Here is a 15,325-nt window from a genome sequence, read left to right as displayed (position 1 = left end):
GCGGGTCCCGCCTCCCTCAGTTGCTCAGGGCCCGTCGCCATCTTCCCGCTCCTCGAGGGGCTGGCGCCGAGGCGTCATGCGGGGCTGTGTCCCCGCGGCTCCTGTGCCTCCCTGGGCTGGCGAGGGCTGGGGGGCTCGGCAGCAGCCTGCCTGGTTCCTCCGGCTGTCCGCCCAAAATCCCGCTGAGGAACCAGGGGTTGATGAAGGGTATGGTTCACCAGGCCGAACTCTAGTCTCCCAACGCCATGGGAGGAAGACAAGTCTTTCTCCTCATCCATTTCCCGGTGCTTCAGGACCGCGCCTGGTGAGGTGTGAGGTGTTCGGGGAAGGACATGCCCCAAGCTCATTGGGTCACTGCTTCCATTGCATGACTGAACCATCAGAAGGCCTCCTTCAAGCCTAGCACTCGTCCTCAGTGTGTTCAAAGTGAAGGTTTCCCCAGTTTGTAGCGGTTTTAGGTAAGAGAAGTCTTCCGTCTCATGATTTCTTTTTCCTAAGCTGCTTTCATATGTTAAACTTTATTCAGGCATTCTGTCAGTTTTCATTGCTCTCCTGATTGTTGCCAATTCTTGGAGCTTGGTTACTTTTCTCTCAGTAGGATGTGGACTGAGAAGTCCTCACAGCCAGTATTACTTTTCTTCCTTCTGATACATAGTTTACCTTTTTTCATAACAGCATAATGTTGTCAACATGTTGCATTGAGGCACCCTGACACTTTTCTTCCCAATTGTTCTCTGGGCAGATGTTTCCCACCCTCTACTAAGTAACACCCTGCTGCTTTAGTCAGGTTTTCTTTCCTTTTTTTTTCATGATGCTTTTATTTTATAGTCAAGCAAATGATCTCCTGTGAGAGAATAGTCTTATTCTTCAGTGTTACCCTGGAGAATTACATCTATTTCACCCATAGAGTTCCTGTGCATGGTGAGTCATGTAAACTGAGCTTTTCATAGATGGTCACTGGTTACTCATTTTGCATTGCCCACATGGATGTTTGGAGGCACTAGTACTAAACATTTACTGCTCCATCAGAATGCAGAGGGGTTAAGTACATGAAAGGTCATCTAACTGCATAGTTTTACTGAAAATTCAAGTCACAGATGCCTAAAGATCAGATGCCAAAATTCTGACATGTTTTTTCTTTTTTTTTTTCCTTATGGTCGTTAGCAACTCACTGTAATATGTTAATAATTTCTGTCTTCTGATGTGTTTAGACAGTATAATTAGAAAAGCATACTGAAAATTTATCAATTCTGTATGTGAGAGTAGGCTTTGAATAATATGCAATAAATATAACGTGGAAGGTTCATACATTAAACAATCTGGTAGGAAAAATGGCATATCGTATAATGAAAACTAAAGGGAATAAACTAAGACAGCTTTGTTCTAGCACTTTTTAAATTTTGAATGGGTGTATTTGAACTCCTTTTGGCCTTTTAGTGTAGGGGTGGAAAAAATTGTACATACTATTTTAAAGATAAAATATGTCATTTTCTGCTTTAAGACCCCTCGTCTGTGTTTGAAAGAGTTTCTTCTTTTAGGCCTTTACTGGAGATACATGTTAAAAAATCTGCCAATATACTTAAGGGCTTCTTAATCATTTCAACTCTGCTGTGGATTACAAGTTTTCAGCCTCTTCTCACCTGACTGTTTGGATAGCAGCAGTAATGTCTGATGCTGCTTTTCCACACTGATCCACATAATCCAGGAGTTCCAGCATAAGCAAGGTAGTAGCTTATCCTTTTTGAACGCACCATACTTCTGAACAGGCTTCTCACTGTTGTCTAGGTACTGATCAGTTCAGGGTACTGTTTAGTATCTAAAAACCTAAAAAGTTATGGAATAATATTTATAAAGAATTTATGAAGTATTTCAAAAAACAAGTTGCCAGATTTTTCATATATGAGGCAGAAAGACTGAAATAGAATAGAAAAACACACAGGTAAATCTAAAAGAGAACTGGGCACTGCGATGTACAGTGTTACAATGTCTAAAAAACTTTAAGTCCCAAGTTAGGTCCCAGAGATCTTTATATACTGAATCATAGAAATATAGACTATAAAGGCATAGACAAAGACATCCATTCCAGCCTGAGATCCTCTTTAACTTCAGCTCTGAATTCCCCCCCACTCCCTCTTAGATGTACAGTTGCTCACATACAAGTGTCCAAGGCCCTGCTCTGACATGACACAGCTGCATAACCTTAACCCAGACTGCTACGAGATAGTTGTGAGAACATCTGTAGAGAGACAAGGAAGAAGTACAGATAGAAGTAGGGCTGTTGACATGAGATCAATGGCAGTTCAAGGATTTAGGAGGGAAAACACCAGCATGAAGAGTTATAAAATCCCCAAAGGAAAAATCACCTGGGGAAGGCTAGTCAAGCTAGTCAGTCTAGTTGGGGACTAGCTGGGAATCAATATGTCTTATCATCATTGTCGATGGAGCTGGTGGAGGGTGGCAACTGGGCGATGCTGAGAATCCTGTCCAGGAGAGCCATGGGAAGTGACCCTTCCAATTCTTCTTCATGCCTTCCTGCCCTGCAAAGGCTTCTTGGGTAAATTAACAAAAGTGGCAGGCATAGTCTAATAGCTCATTAAACCCTAGCTAGCTTTTGTGCGTGTTAGCCAATAAGTAACTGCTTTATTTTGAACTATGTATATTCTTTTTACAGAGTGTGTGCACTTGCCTAAAAGCGTCTGAACAAACTGACCAAGGAGTACTATAATACAACTCCCATTCAAAGCAGGCATTTGCCCGTCTGGTAAGTCTGGAAAGCCTTCAAGAAAGGCAATTTCAGAACCTTCCTAGGTGACCTGTTTTAGCACTGCACTTTCCTTCTAGAGAAGACATTTTTCTAATATTCATCCTGAGCATCTCAAAGCAGTTCCTGACTGTTGCCTCTTTCTATCTTTAGTCATTTGCCATTTCCAAGAAAAGTTGCCTGTCCACTTTGTAACTGTTTTTCAGATAGACGTAGGTTGCTTATACGTGGTCTCTTAGTCTCCGCTTTGGAAAAATAAGCAGGTTTGCAGTTCATATGCTCTAAGCCCCTGACAATCTTGGTACCCCTCTGCTGTATCTTCTCCTGTTTCTCAACATCTCACTTGAACTAAACTGCCTAGAACTAGACACAGTATTCCAGTTTCCTCACTGCAAATTAGAGGGACTATCATAGCTCTGCACCTGCACACAGGGCTCTATCATGACTCCTGTTTGTTCCCCATGCTGTATCACTTCAGGTGGGCACCCAGGCATGATGATTTCTCCCAAAAGTATGAGAGCTCCCCCCATAAAGCTTTTGGCTTCGTTTATGTGTGCATAAGCTTGGGGTGGCTGCCAACAAGTCCACCACTTCCCACTCACGTATAAATGTCTGAAAGGAGGGTGTCAAGAGGATGGAGCCGGTCTCTTCACTTGTGCCCAGTGACAGGACAAGAGGCAACAGGCACAAACTGAAGCACAGGATGTTCTGGCTGAATATGAGAGGGCACTTCTTTACCATGAGGGTGGCAGAGCACTGGAACAGGTTGCCCAGAGAGGCTGTGGAGTCTCCTTCTCTGCAGATATTCAAAACCCGCCTGGGTGCCCTCCTGTACAATGTGCTGTAGGTGATCCTGCTCGGCAGGGGTGTTGGACTAGATGATCTTCAGAGGTCCCTTCCAACCCTGGCCGTTCTGTGATTCCCTCACTTCATTGTCAGTCATCATCTCTCTCCCCAGTATTCCTAGTTTAAAGATCTCTTTGGGATGGCCAACTTGTTGGCAAAGATGTTTTTGCCCTAGTTAGTCAGGTGGCTCTCACCTCCCAGCACTCCTCAGTCCTCAACAAGTGTCCCATGGTCATAAAATCTGACTCCTTTGTGTTGACACCAGCTGTGCAAACGTATATTGACCCTCAGAAATCTCCATTTCCTGAAAGAACCTTTTCCCTTCTATGGTAGGGTTGAGGAGGCACCAACAGAGTTCACATGTCCTTAAGCATCGCCTCCAAGTCAAATGTTCACACTTGATACACTCAAGTCTCCTCTCATAGCATCATTGGTGCCCACATGCAAGATTAGCATGAGATGCTAGTGTCAGTACCAGGCAAGCCTTAGCAGTCTCTCTCTCCACAATGTCCTGGATTCAAGTCCCAAGATGTTTTGATGCTCTGTTAAACAGAGTTCCCAGACCTTCATCTGCATCCAGGACAGTGAGCCTATTCTGTAGCTGCACATTTGCAGGCAGAGAAGGAGCCATCTTCCTGGTGCCAGAAGTTAGAAGATTCCAGCTATCACCATCATGAGAGTCTCCATTTCCAACCCAATGCACACATGCTGCTTGCCCCTCCTTCCAATTGAGGATTCAGGCTCTCCGATTTGTAGGACCTTGGAGAAGTTCTGGTGAGCTGCACTTAAACAGGCCTCTTTCTAGCATCCTTCCTCTCAGAGGAATGATGGAAAGAAGAACTTAAAACACCCTTTTATAGAAGTTCATAGACCATTTTAGAAGTCAAGATACCTTGAAGCTTTCTCTGTCCTGAAGCTCTCTCTTTCTGGCAGTAGCAGGCACCCTGAAGTTCATGGAATCATAGAACAATAGAATGGTTTGGGTTGGAAGGGACCTTAAAGATCATCTAGTTCCACCCTCCTGCCATGGGCAGGGATACCTCCTACTAGATCAGGTTGCCCAGGTCCCCATTCAACCTGGCCTTGAGCACTTCCAGGGAAGGGGCATCCACAAATTCTCTGGGCAAACTGTTCCAGTGCCTCACCACCTCTGAGTAAAGAATTTCTTCCTAAAGTCTAATCTAAATCTCCCCTGTTTTAGTTTAAAACTCTTCCCCCTTGTCCTATCACTATCTGACAATGTAAAAAGTCACTCTACATCTTTTTTATAAGCACCTTTTAAATACTCAAAGGCTTCACTGAGGTATCCCTGGAGTCTTTTCTTCAGGCTGAACATCCTCAGCTCTCCTAGCCTGTCTTCATAGGAGAGCTGCTCCATCATCTTTGTGGCCCTCCTCTGGACCTGCTCTAACAGCCCCACATCCTTCTTGTGCTGGGAGCCCCCGCCCTGGACGCAGCACTCCAGGTGGGGCCTCACAAGGTCAGAGCAGAGGGGCACAATCCCCTCCCTCCACCTGCTGCCCACCCCTCTGTTGGTGCAGCCCAGGACGCAGTTGGCCTTCTGGGCTGCAGGCACACACTGCTGGCTCATGTCGAGCTTTTGTCCACCAGAGCCCCCAAGTCCTTCTCTGCAGGGCTGCTCTCAATGGGTTCTTCTGCCAGTCTGTGCTCATGTCTGGGATTGCCCCGACCCAGGTGCAGCACCTTGCACTTGGACTTGTTGAACCTCATTAGGTTCACTTGGGCCCAATACTCAAGCTTGTCCAGGACCCTGTGGATGGCTTCCCTTCATTTTGTTGTATCAAACACACCACTCAGCTTGGTGTCATCTGCAGTCTTGCTGAGGATGCATTGTCTATGTCATTGATAAAGATACTAAACAGTACTGATCCCAAGATGGACCCATCAGGGACGCTGCTCATCACCGGGGCCTCCATCTGGACATAGAGCCATTGACTACAACTCTCTGGATGCGCCCATCCAGCCAATTCTTTATCCACTGAATAGTTCACTCTTCAAATTTAGAGCAAAGGATGTCATGTGGGACCATGTCAAAGGCTTTGCAAAAGACATCAGTCAGTCTTCTCTTGTCAACTGATGCAGTCACTACATCATACAAGGCCACCAAGGCCACCAGATTGGTTAGGCAGAATTTGCTCTTGGTGAAGTCATGCTGGCTGTCTCAGATCACCTCCTTGTCCTGCATGTGCCTTGACATTGCTTCCAGGAGGATCTGTTCCATGATCTTCCCAGGCGCAGAGGTGAGGCTCACTGGTCTGTAGTTCCCCTGGTCTTCCTTTCTAACCTTTTTAAAAATGGGAGCGATGTTTCCTTTTCTCCAGTCACTGGGAACTTCACCTGCCAGGACTTTTCAAATAAGATGGAGAGAGGCTTGGCAACACCATCTGCCAGTTCCCTCAGGACTCTGGGATGTGTGGCATCAGAGAGTTCAATGACCTAGTGGAAGTTTCCATAAGGTCTAGAAAATCTACAGGCAGAGCATGGAAACTGATGTGTAAACTGCTGTCTGTTGGTTGCATCTGTTAGTTGTCATTGTTATGTCATGTCTTTTCCTTTGCTTTGCTTTCTGCAGGTACTAATATAAGCAGGTTTCATTATTAGGAGCATTCAGGTGAAAAGTATTGAGCTTATGCTTTAGGAAGGCAAATTTTGAAATGATTACTATTTAGGATACTACAGCAGCCTACATTGGACTCGTGTAAGAAACTTTAAGTGGCAATGCACCAAAATTTGGATTCTAAATAGCAAGTCCATGGAATGTATAACACTAGAAGATTAAATGCATCAGATAAGTAAAAGGCATAAAGAGATTCCTCTTTGTGTGTGCATCTTTGTTTTTGTGTCTTTCTTCAGACAGGGATTGTTGATAATAAGTACTAATGTTAGGAATTCTTCACATTGTCTGCCTACATATTCAGGCAGTGTAGGGTTGAACTCACTAAGAATTCATGTGGGCATGATTTTGGGGTTAAAAAGTAAACAAGTCAGGAAAATAGTCAGATCTTTCTGCATATTTTGCAAATCCTCTTTGCTGATGTTTGCCTAGACAGAAAAAATAACCTGCTCTAAGAGAGAAGAAGAGCTTGGTTACAATTCTGATACTGAGTAGAAAAGTAGTCATGACACTTAATCTCCTTGAGATTTGCTGCATACGTTGAATCTCTTATGCAGAAACTTGTATGAAAAAGCTTGAAGTTCTTTCAGTTGTAAATTTATATTTAAAATAGTGTGAAAGAGTCTGAAAGGCCATCCTTAACCCTACAGCAGAATGAATTATGCCCACATCCTAATTCTTGGAATGTTCTTTAAAACTTTCATTGCCAGAAATTCTACTGCTTTCCAAGACAGTCTAGCTAGAGCTAGAACCTAACTATCCTTAGCAGTAGAAAATTCTATATGTAAACCAAAAATCCTTACTAGCTTTTTATCCCCACCACTTTCTGCCTACAAAGTCCAAAGACCAAATTATTCTCTTTTGTTTGGCAGACGCCTCTGAAGTATTGAAGATAAATCACAGGATCACCTCATCCCTCTCTAGGTTGAATAAGTTCAGTTCTTTCAGTAGTTTAAAGAGTACTGATTGTGATCACTGCTATCCTCATCACTCCCAAAGTCCAGTTCTAAAAGAAGAAATAGAGGACACAACACTTCCAGCCTCATCAACACTCATTCATCAACATTCATCAACATTTTCTTACAGATGACACTTCTGTTCCTACCTGTCTGTTTATTTGCTCTTTCTTCAGAAGAAGGATGCTGTTGGCTGAAGATCTGCCTGTGATCTTCTGTAAGCCACAGATCATGTTGTCAGCTCCTCTTTATCCTGATTGTTCAATTGATTATTTCTGCTTAACACTACAACATTGCACTTTCCCTATTGATACACCATTTCTCTATTTTGTCTATTTTCAATTTTAATTCTGTTTTCTAATGTGCTTGTAATCTTTCATAGCTTCACACCATTTGGAAATCCAATAAGCATCTTATGTTTTATCGGATTGCTGAGTGCTAACAGACAAAACAGATTCTTTGCAACTCCACTCAAGACATTTTTCCTTCTTAACAGTGAACCACTGTTAACTGCTTTCTGCCTGCACAGTGATAACTTCAAAAACCCAAATAAAACAAACTATTATTTTCCATAAACAGTGTTCCTCATGCAAGATTTAATTTCCTCCAGAAACAACTTTTATTTGACATCAGTAGTTGCAGAAGATTTGGTACTGATTTGGAGCAAAGGACAGCACTGTGTTCTCGAGCTGAGCTGTACTGGACTGAAGAATGTGTATTGAATCAGGTGTACTATGTAGTGCAGACAGAATGCCAACAGGATTTCAACAGTATTCATGGAGTACCTCTGTGAGTAATTTTGGTCATCCCAGAGCTGCAGAGGAAAGCCAGTGAAACTGTGTAATTATATCAGTGGTGGATTGAGCTAATATTATTTGCCTCTCAATAGGCATCTTATCTTGGAGTCAAGCTAGGATTCTTGGCTGCCAACATGAACTGTGTCTGGAAATGTAGGAGGAATGGTCTGCACTTGTTTTGCTGGTGTACCCTGAGTATCCTACATAAATAAACTTTGTGCTTTCTGTAGACATTTCCATTCTGCCTGTGGGAGGTTGCTGTAAAGGGCCTGAGCTTGTATCGAATTGCAATGTGTGGTACACAAACCTGTGTGGCTCCAGCAACAGTCTCTCCTCCAGGCGTATTTCTTTGATCAAGTAATAATTGTGGTTCTTAACAAGAGATGGTGCAAGTGTTATATGTGTGTAATCTGATAACAATCTCAGCTAACATGTAACAAGTGTAGGTCTGTTCTAAAAATGAAAAGCACAGTAGCATAAGTAAACTATGGGACTGCTGAAGAAAAAACATGATCATTTATTTGCCATTAACTAATAATGGCACAAAATTCATGATATTAAACAATATTTATTAAGGTATATATTAAGAATTAATATGTCACTTCAAGTCCCCATCTGTACAATCCTTAAATTCAGTCCTTTAGTCATCCTTTGAGGTTGTTCCAAGCAAGCGTTTGAACGTCTTTCAGCTGAGGATAGACTTGAATCACACTCTTCACTTACAAGTAGAGCATTGTGGCCAGTAGGCTGTTAAAAAAGTACTGTGTGCCTTTACTTTTTAATAGGAGGTGTCCTCAACATGTTCCTGTGAGGGACAAATATGTGCAACATGCAATAATCATAAATAATCATACCCTGAGAAATGGACCTCCTGGGCATTCCTCCACCTAGCTTTTGACCTCGGAATTGTTTTTGCAGGCTATATGCACCTCACACTGAATTCTGTGTGTGAAGTCTAAGTGCTCTAGAAATTTGAATGAAGAGATGCCAATTGAACTCAGACTTCCAGGTTAGTGGATAACTAGATGGGATTTCAGAGGGAGAATTGTTTTTTGCCTAAGAACCTCTTTAGATGACTGCATGCTTTACTGGATCATCCCAGATAGAATCAGCTCAAAAACATCTACTTGTTGGGACACAGGATATTTTCCATTAGTTTTTCCTAGGAGAAACTCTGTGCTACCATCTTGTGGTAAACTAGAGGAAGATACATCAAGAGCAAACATTTTTTTCTTATGTGGGTGTCATGGGTTAAAATTCATTCCATATTTGGATCATTAGACTAATAAAATACGGAGAGTGTGATGGAACACTCAAGGACAGGAGAGTAAACAGAACTTAGGGTGCTGGGACAAAGTTGTCATATATAGCGATCGCGTGCTCAAAAAATCATGGGTTCATGCTTTTTTCATGCTGTGAGAAAGTTTGCTAGAATGTAAAACAGGGCCCAGGATTTGTGTGTGTGTGATCAAAACATTATAGTGTTAGCAGAGCTGCTTGCTTTCCTTTACACTGAACTTATTCAGGTCATCTCTACTCCACTGTCTGTCATGTCCAAACACAACAGCACATGTTTAGTGACTGTATAATGGAGGTGGGCATACCCAGAAGCAGGAAGAGAAGATTCGCTGTGGATTCTTGCTGCGCTATGGACTTTTCACCCCAATGTAAGATCAGTTAAAACCCCAGTATCTGACTCAGAAATCATGTCTATTTCCCACTGAAGCCAATAACTGTAAAAGAGCTTTAGTTGATACGCATTTTTGTCCAGCATAGAACGGATGGAATCAGGGTAACCAGAGGAGATCCAGATAAGAATGAGGTCCCAATTTGACCAACATTTGCAGAGCAAAAATCAAGAATTTAAGAGTGAATACTCTGAGATCAGATCAATGTATGGACATTAATGCTTCCAGATGCAAAAAACAGTATTCCAGTAGGAGACAGCAGCTAGCAAGAGATGACACAAAGGTTACTTCTCTGAAGTCTCTTTGGTGCCATGATACTAGCCTGAGGCCATTCCTGAGTTCTGGGACACACAGAGCAACTGACAGGATCTGATGTAACACTGGCAGGCTTCTCTGCCAGCTGGTTACACAAGTAAGGAGGCAAAGGGCAGTTTTCCACAGGGTGAGTATTGGCTTGCTGCAGAAAATACTTGTTTCTATAGGTGTTTCGTTTTCCAGAATTAGTGCTATGCTATTCTAACCCATGAGAGAATTGTCCAGTTCACACACAGTTTCAGAATATGAACTGTAGACTGAATTGAGAAATCTGAAATAGTGGCTAAGTGGGTTTGACATAGTGCTTTCAGACATCTATTCTAGTTATTTATAATGAGTGTGGGTATTTCCACTGTAGCAAGCATGAGGGTATTGGAGCAACTCTGAACAGTCCCCAGATTTCCTTTAAAAATTGTTCTCAGAAGTTATTTGGACTGAAGTTTAATAAAAAATACAGCAGCCTACAGTAGATAACTAGCATAGAAAACTCCAGCCCAAAAGAGTGTCTGAAATGTATAAACAACTGGGAGTAGTATCTCCAAATGGTAACACTACCTTTATAAATGGTACTATTATTAAACCTGCTTATATGTCAGTTCACAATAGTCAATGAAATTAATCACAAATTAGATTTGTAGGTCCCTTGGTGATGTTAAAAAAAAAAAAAAAAAAAAAAAAAAAAAAAAAAAAAAAAACACCTTCATTTTGTCCCATTCTTTGGCTTTGGATACTTGTATTCAGCATTTTTTTCCTGGGGAATCTTATTCAGTAGAAAGTTCATGGAAAGGAGAATTGAGATCTAGAAGAGGAGGTATGCATTCTCAGATGTTATACAACTGAAAGTACCTCAGCAACAATCAGAATCAGTTAGTGCAGGATTTCCTATTTGCCATGCCAAATAAAAGAATCACAGATTAGAAGGGTTGGAAAGGACTTCTGAAGATAATCTAGTCCTGGAAACCTGAGCACGGGGTATACCCTGAAGAGACCATCGAGGAGGACACAATAAGAAACTGAGGAACAACTTATCACCTGCTAAGGTGAAAAAGAGCCTGGGCATGAGGAGGTTGGCCCGAGAAAGTGGGAACATGCATGAGAAATCAAGAGCTGTTTAAAGAATATCAGGAACATTATCAGCTATTGGCTGTCCAAGGAGGATGGTAGAATCGAACAGAATCTCTTGGTTACCTGAAGTGGTGGTGTCATCATAGAACCATCACAGAACCACAAAATCACAGAATGGGCAGGGTGGGAATGGACCTCTGAAGATCATCTCGTCCAACTCCCCTGCTGTCCAGCGGGACTCCCAGGTCTCTCTCTGCAGTGCTGCTCTCCAACATGTCAGCCCCCAGCCTGTAGAGGTGCTTGGGGTTATTCCTCCTGAGGTGCAGGACCCTGCACTTTCCCTTGTTGAACTTCATGACGTTCCTCTCTGCCCAACAGTCTAAACTGTTCATGCCTCTCTGAATGGCACCACAGCCCTCTGCTGTATTATAAAACTCCTCTTAGTTTTGTGTCGTCAGCAGTCTTGCTGAGTGTGCACTCTGTCCCTTCATCCAGGTCCTTGATGAATAAGTTGAACAGGACTGGACCCAGTACAGACCCCTGGTGGACAGCACTATCTACAGGCCCCCAACTAGACTCAACGCCACTGATCACAAGCCTCTGAGCTCTGCCATCCAGCCAGTTCTCAATCCACCTCACTGTCCACTCTTCCATCCCCGTGTTGGGTTTAGCAGTGCTTCTAGGCAAGGCTGGAAAAGCCTAGCTTTTGTGGAATAAGAGCAGTTGAAAGCAGACCATGGAGCAGTGGACTGAGAACACAAAGCAATCAGATACTCTGTAGAGTACTGGGAGTTGAGGTCTCTGTAGCTGCTGATGCTGGTAACAATCATTAACTAGTGGGGATGCAGACTCTGGAAGAAACAACCCTGAGAATATGTCAGCATAGCTGTTTGTGGCTATGCTCACAGGTGTCCATGTTTAGGGGGATTTTGGTCATTCCTACACCAGTTATTCCAGCCCTGGTGTTAAATCAGCAATACTCTGATGCAGGTACAATTTAGACTAGAGAAAAGTTCTGTTCTCTTCATTTCTCACACTGCTTCTCAGAGAAGAGTAGGTGCTGCCGACTGGTGGCTTTTCTGCTGATGTAAGGTGTGTGGCTGTGTGCCATGCACAAGGTTGGAATACTTGTATCACTTGGCAGTATGATTTTTTTTTTCTCTTCTGACATATGTATAGTGCAGATCAGGTCTTACTCTACAAGGGTACCTTTTCTGATTTAGTTCTAGTGCTTTTCACGCAAGAAACACAGGCTAGAAAAATATCACCCTCATGCTAGATTGTGTCACTCGGAGAGGTATTTCAGCGTGTACTCAGTATTTGAATGCACTTCTTGGATGATATGCTGTTCAATGTCAGCAAATTCTAAGAGTAAATAACCTCCAGCCAATGCTAGGTGGCGCAGTACGCTAATACACTAAAGTTTTTCAGATGCTTTAAGGTCTGTAAATTCCTGTAAATTTCCACAGCCTCATATGTTTACTGACATATTGATACATTGATTAATGTGGAAGAACATCATTGCTTTTTGTGGCTTTCCTGATTCATGCATTTTCATACTCATCTAAGTAAAAGTCCACACAGAAAAGCATTCAAGATGCTTCCTGCCCCCCCAAAAAACTGCTCTCGTTTTTTGTGTGGTGCCTTCCAAGCAGAAGTACAGCTGAGGGTAAACAGAGTTTGGCTGCTTCTAATTTGGGAAAATTAGAGTTTATTTCATTCTCTCTGCCCTCTTAAGCACTGCAGGGGTGTGTTTATAGAAGTTTTGTGTACTAATAAACCACTGTCTTCAAATACTTACAAAACTTTAAAAAAAGCCTCAATGTCAGCTTTTTCTCCCATGGAAAAGGAAAAAAATCTGAAAATGCACTATTAGAGTGCCCTCAATACTTCTGCCTCTTACCATAAAAAAAAAAAAAAAAGAAAGCTGAGCCTAGTAGTGAAAAAATAGCCATTTTGATTGGGAAAAAATAAATAAAAATAAAAAAATGAGGAGAACTACGTGGACAGTTTTGTGAAGATACTTAGTAAGTGTTAAATGGAATAATTTTTTGTTTCCAAATTGGGTTGTAGCCAACTGTTCATGTCTCAGATAGAGAATAGTGTTTACATAAAAAGCTCAAGATAAGTGTCTGTCTCATGTATTCTGTCTCATGTATTGTTATTTGCAGAAGATAACTAAGTGATGATTAATGAGTTATTTATATTCTTTAGAAGAGGTCAGGAGAGGAGTTATCAATATTTGAGCAGCAGTATGTGGAATTTTAAATAACCCTAATTATCAAAAAGGTTGAGGGTAACGGTCAGATGGTTCATCTACTGAACATTTAGCATCTGCTCCTGTGAGGTGTCAAGTGCCTCAGCAAGGCACTGAGTGCGCTCAAATTACATTTAAATAATGAGGAAACTCACTTCCTAGCAGGAGATTCTCAGCCACTGGCAGGATAAAGCTATTAGCATCCAGGCAGTAATGGAGAGTAGGAAAAATCCGTTTCCTTCTTTCAATTTTTTTATTTATTTTTTTTAAGATTTTGACTCCTGAAATGGCTTGCAGAAGTTACTGATGCTCTGTAAACACAAGGCTGAGCTGAGCGTCTGCAAGCAAAATACCTTCTGTCTGCCCTAAGACACAGAATAAGAACAAAAGCTATAGACAACACAGAGAAATTGCAGAGAGCAAGAGGCCATGAAAACCTTATGTGGTGGATTTACACCATTCACCACGATTTAGTCCTACAGGAGGATAGATGTCCTATAGGTTATCCATAGGATATCTTCATGCATGTCAGTTTGAAGTGGCCTACTTCTTTGTGTGCGGACACATTGGTGTTAGCTTTCTGCTGCCAAGCTCTGCTCTGAGCTAGAAGTGCAATTGCTTAGCAGGCTAATTCTGCAGAAATTTCAAGAATCACAGCACATGGCTCATTTCAAGTCTCACAGCTCATATTTGTAATTGTTCCAGGTTAAGCTGCTTGTCCTGTCATGGGGTTATGAAAGAGGCTTGTTTAGGTCCAGTTTGGTAATGTTCTGTTAGGATACCTATTCTTGAAATTGCCAGAGCCATGCCAGCTTTATGTGGTGTTTTCATACACTGCAAAACTCTTTTTGGCAGGTGTAAACCAGAAAGAAAGGTAAATAACAGTAGTATCCTGCAGGAAAACAACTGAAAGGAACTAGGTGGATATAGAAGTGTGAACCAAGGTGATGCTGCCTGAGAACAGCAAATATCTCCTACTTCGATCCACTGAACCAGTTTTACTGAGTCAGTGTCCACACACTTTGTACAGTGTAATCATAAGAGATATATGCAGAAAGTTTGAGTAGTAAGGCACTCAGATGAAAAAGCCAGCAATAGGTAATTAAATTGTTGAGGGATCTCTCTCCTGAACCCTTAATCTCCTCTGCGCTAGGTCCTGCACAAACATTGGACAAAATAAGTGTAAACCCCAAACATCTGTGGAAATGTAATGTAAAAGACAGATGATGATGATATGCAGAAAGGGAAACACAAAGAAACAATGTTTATTATAAATTACAGTAGCAGGATTATATGGAAGTCTCAACAATGAAATTTCAGTGCCCTTATGATATTTCATGTGAAGGTGCTCTGTGGAAGCAAACAGAGTACATCTGGTTCTCAAACCATTCAACTATGGCTTCCATGATAGGTCTATGCCATGTCAACAGGGCTAAGCTGGAGCAAGCTACTGAGTATTCTGAAGGAGTATCCCTCTGTGGGAGACAGTAAGCCAGCAGGGGTTTCTGGAGCTGGCATTGTGAGGTAATCCTACGACCCAGCTTAACCCCAAACCACAGACAGAACTGTGGGCCTTCTGGGGAGCCACTGTCATCTTTGTGTGAACTATGCTCTTTCTCTACTCAACTCTCTGAGGGATATGGTAAGTGTCTTGTGGCTCCTAGCCCTGTGGTTTAAGGGTCAACAAGGTTGCCTGTCTTTGAAATAGTCCATGGAAGACCTTCAAAGTGAAGATGCTTGATATCACAAAGAAGGGAAGTCAGTGGTGTGGTACAGGAAGAAGGGTAACCAGTCAAAATGAAAGACAATGACAAGATGCTGGCAATAGCACACTGGATAGATATGAGCATGTCAAACTGTGCAAGGCCGGAGAGGGGAATTTGCTAGTGACTGACATGAGAGATAAGAACCTTCAGAAGATGTTTAGCTAGCTATGTGGATAGAAAAGTGTAAGTTGTAGGAAAGTTATGTGCAAAGGATATTTAAAATTTAGACCTAGCCTGCC

General features: G+C 42.2%; 1 long non-coding RNA gene across 6 annotated transcripts in view; it reads left to right on the top strand.

The window, feature by feature from the left end:
* The first annotated feature begins 18 nt into the window (after positions 1–18).
* LOC121062210 overlaps positions 19–15,325 on the top strand; it is a 33,967-nt gene continuing 18,660 nt past the window's right edge. For 2 of the 6 annotated variants that reach the window (XR_005815471.1, XR_005815467.1), the window contains exons 1-4: positions 325–458; positions 1,623–1,724; positions 2,672–2,761; positions 7,115–9,004. This is a non-coding gene — a long non-coding RNA (uncharacterized LOC121062210). Of the gene's footprint in view, positions 459–828; positions 922–1,538; positions 1,725–2,671; positions 2,762–7,114; positions 9,005–15,325 lie in introns of all 6 variants that reach the window. The other 4 variants (XR_005815469.1, XR_005815472.1, XR_005815470.1 and 1 more) reach the window with 4 other exon arrangements.

This window comes from Cygnus olor, chromosome Z (genome assembly GCF_009769625.2).
Source record: "Cygnus olor isolate bCygOlo1 chromosome Z, bCygOlo1.pri.v2, whole genome shotgun sequence".
In the NCBI taxonomy this organism is placed as follows: Eukaryota; Metazoa; Chordata; class Aves; order Anseriformes; family Anatidae; genus Cygnus; species Cygnus olor.
Note: the sequence above shows the minus strand (reverse complement) of the source record. Positions and strands in the feature narration are given on the sequence as shown.